The sequence below is a fragment of the Trachymyrmex cornetzi genome, unplaced genomic scaffold (genome assembly GCF_001594075.2).
Source record: "Trachymyrmex cornetzi isolate Tcor2-1 unplaced genomic scaffold, Tcor1.1 scaffold1533, whole genome shotgun sequence".
In the NCBI taxonomy this organism is placed as follows: domain Eukaryota; kingdom Metazoa; phylum Arthropoda; class Insecta; order Hymenoptera; family Formicidae; genus Trachymyrmex; species Trachymyrmex cornetzi.
Genome location: NW_017296128.1, coordinates 15778 through 19982, shown reverse-complemented (window position 1 = coordinate 19982; position 4205 = coordinate 15778). Strand labels below are relative to the sequence as shown.

The window sequence follows — 4205 nt, the reverse complement described above, 5'->3', positions numbered from 1 at the left end:
GCTCTCCTATTGGTAGAGCGTGTGACATCAACCAATAGGAAAGATTAATCCAACCCAGGTTGGTGCAAACCCGATCGGGCCGAAAACGCTATTAATCTCCTCAATCGTCGCAAATCTTCGTCCTTTCATGGGCCTTTTAAATTTTCCAAGTTTCGTCACCAGTTATAACCCTTTTGAGCAGATCAAGATCATCATTGACGTCGTTCAACATGTCTTGGGCGATGTTCATGCGACGCTGCTTCTGATCAAAATTAAGCAGTTTTGGAACGAATTTCGCTGACACACGTGTCATACCCAAAACATCCGTTAAAATTGATTGGCATGAGCCAAACGATATGTTAAGATCATCAGCTATTTCTCTAATCGTGATTCGACGATTTTTCAACACAATTTCTTTCACTTCCTGAACATTTTCGTCGGTTTTTGACGTACTGGGGCGTCCAGAGCGAGGTTCATCGTTAACATTTTCTCGGCCATCTTGGAATAACTTATACCATTTATAAACTTTTTTTTGCTCAAAGTTGACTCACCGTACGTCACTGTCAACATTTCAAGAGTTTTTGAACACTTAATACCATTTTTTACACAAAAATTAATACAAACTCTCTGCTCCATTATTTTCAACAGCAAAAAATCGCCGAGCACGCAAACACGAGTCTAACCTTTATGCCTCTCACATAAAAACAACACATGCTATATAGTCAAAACTGTGAACATATGATCGTGACGAGTGTACTAACACAACAAAAAAATTTTGAAATTAGAGTGTACAGAGCGCGCGAAATTCAAAAAGTCACCTTACTTTTTGATCACACCTCGTATACTCAATATTCTGTTTAATATTTGTTTGGTTTCTACTTTACACATCTTACATATCAGAAAATTTTGATTAAATTCACATGCATAATGTTCTCAGTACTAATAAATAAGAAAATAATATATATATAAACAATAAGAATTTTACTGGACCGTGTCCAGTAAATTCATTTAAAAATTCAACAATAAGAAATAGAAGTAATGGCCATAACGGTCAAAACTAAATCTTTATGCTAATTATTTAATGCTTAAATAATTCAATCTTCCTATATATGCTATATATAGATACATATATACAGGGATAGGAAAGTTACTTTGTAAAAGTAATTAATTACAGTTACAGTTCTTCTCTTTCAAAAAGTAATTAATTACCGTTACAAATTATTGACTCTGAAAAGTAATTCGTTATAGTTACAGTTACTGAAAAAGTAACTTTTGAGTTACTTTTAAGTTACTTTTTTCGTCGGAATTTTTACTGGTAGTACCGATACCATTAGGGCTGTATTCAGAAACGTTATCCAACTGCCTTCATGTATCGTTTTACCCTTGTTTTTCACCTAATATTAAACAAGGATGATACACGGGGTCATCAGAATAATGCAGCCTAGACAATTAAAAAAAAAAGACTAGCTTACATTTACATGTTATACAATTTTATTAAAAAAGATAAAAAAATTGTATGGCAAAGACGGTTTTCGTTAAAGTAGTATAAACACATATGGATATGAATATGAATATGAAATAGCATACATATACAATGTTTTTTGTAAAAAAAATTCTTTTTATATTCGGCTATAAAAGTTGCAAATAAATTCCAGCACTAATCCAAAATGGTCTACAACCGTTCATTGAGCGCTCTTGTATTTGATTGGCGGATTCCATTAGATCCAAAAATATAGACTAAACAGGTACGAGAGTTCATTAAACGCTTTAATCGAATTTCTTTCTTCTGATTAATCAAATGTTTCGAAGTATTTGTAGCGCCAAGTGGACACTACCGCACACTAAATTGATAAATAAGTTTAAAATATATAAAATAACTATGAAAGTAACTATTAAATTAGTTACTAGTTACTTGAAAGATGTAACTAAGTTAAGTTATAATTACAGATGGAAAGAAAGTAACGAAGTTAAGTTACAGTTACTGAAAAAAAGTAACTCTAACTGTAACTTCGTTACAAGTAACGAGTTACTTCCCATCCCTGCATATATATATACTTACATATATACCATATTTGTAATGTTACGAACTGCGCGTCGAATTGATTTTTCGGACTTATAAACGCAATTAAACTACTGTAAAGATTCTTAATATTGTTTACTGTAATAACATCGCGAATTAAATTGACAAGCAATTTTTAATAATTTGATTCTCAATCAGACATCGTATTAAAAAGATGTTAATATACTGAAAAACTGTAAATAAATTTATTACGAAAAACATTATTTATATTTATTTACGTTTTTCAGTATATTCTAACATTCAATATAACATCTTTTTAATATGATGCCTGATTGAGTATCGAATTATTAAAAATTGCTTGTCAATTTAATTTGCGATATTACTACAGTAGTTCAATTGCGTTTATAAATCTGGAAAACCAATTCGGTGCGCAATTCGAATGACCACAAATATGATATATATACGAGGTGTGATCAAAAAGTAAGGTGACTTTTCATTTTTATAAAAAAATATTCATTTATTCATCCAAAACTATGTTATCCCCTTCAAAATAATCCTCCTCTGATACAATGCACTTGTGCCAGCGCTTTTTCCAGTCGTCAAAACACTTCTGAAATGCACTTTTGGGTATTGCCTTGAGCTCCTCCAACGATGCAGCCTTAATCTCCTCAATCGTCTAAATCTTCGTCCTTTCATGGGCCTTTTAAATTTTTCATGTTTCGTCACCAGTTATAACCCTTTTGAGCAGATCAGGATCATCATTGACGTCGTTCAACATGTCTTGGGCGATGTTCTTCGCGTCGTTGATGCGACGCTGCTTCTGATCAAAATTAAACAGTTTTGGAACGAATTTCGCTGACACACGTGTACCCAAAACATCCGTTAAAATTGATTGGCATGAGCCAAACGATATGTTAAGATCATCAGCTATTTCTCTAATCGTGATTCGACGATTTTTCAACACAATTTCTTTCACTTCCTGAACATTTTCGTCGGTTTTTGACGTGCTGGGGCGTCCAGAGCGAGGTTCATCGTTAACATTTTCTCGGCCATCTTGGAATAACTTATACCATTTATAAACATTTTTTTGCTCAAAGTTGACTCACCGTACGCCACTGTCAACATTTCAAGAGTTTTTGAACACTTAATACCATTTTTTACACAAAAATTAATACAAACTCTCTGCTCCATTATTTTCAATAGCAAAAAATCGCCGAGCGCGTAAACACGAGTCTAACCTTTATGCCTCTCACATAAAAACAACACATGCTATATAGTCAAAACTGTGAACATATGATCGTGACGAGTGTACCAACACAACAAAAAAAATTTTGAAATTAGAGTTTACAGAGCGCGCGAAATTCAAAAAGTCACCTTACTTTTTGATCACACCTCGTATATATATGTATATCTGAACGTATATATGTATATACGTACGTATGTGTTTATGTAGATGTGTTTGTATGCATGTATGTATATAAATGTATGTACATACGTGTGGATGCGTGTACGTATGTATTTACATATGTACATATGTACGTAAGAGATGACACTACAGTATATGTGCTGTGGAAAAACAAAACGAAGAACATAATCATTTTATCTGCTATACATACATTATCAACATATTATATCTCACTTCTTCGCGATATTATTAAGTGTCTAGGAAACAGAGTTCAACAGATATTGCACGGCTATCGAACTGTTGATGAACGATTAACGAAAAATGTGTGGAATTAATCGGTAAAGTATTCTTTTGAAAAAGTGTAAGCAATTGCACTGAGCCCAAAACGCTAGTCTGTAAACAGAATATTCATACCGCATTTCCAAACCTAGCGAGATCACAGATTTTACATGACTTGGGGATTTTTAATAAAATTTTATGCTGGGGATAAAAGTAATTTCCTCTAAATCGACCTAGCGTGAGTTGGGCTGTTTGTTGGTTCGCACTTACCTATACAACCAAGGGGACTAACACAGAATTGGCTACTTACCTCGGTGAAGAGATGACCCACCAGTCACATAGTGCAAAACCCTGCCCCACAGCTACCTTGGTTCAGTGCTTAAGCCTTGCCACCCTCTACAAGGTCCTACAGCCCCTAGGGAAGGTATGAAGTCTATTCCTTCGCCTTTCGCGATGAAGTGGATTATTACGAGATCTCCTTTCAATGTTCATAATTTGTTGAGCAGTAGGATGGCGGCGATT

General features: G+C 34.1%; 1 protein-coding gene across 1 annotated transcript in view; it reads left to right on the top strand.

The window, feature by feature from the left end:
- Window positions 1–4205, top strand: part of Cbl (E3 ubiquitin-protein ligase CBL) — a 21086-nt gene that overhangs the window by 14445 nt on the left and 2436 nt on the right. The window lies entirely within an intron of this gene.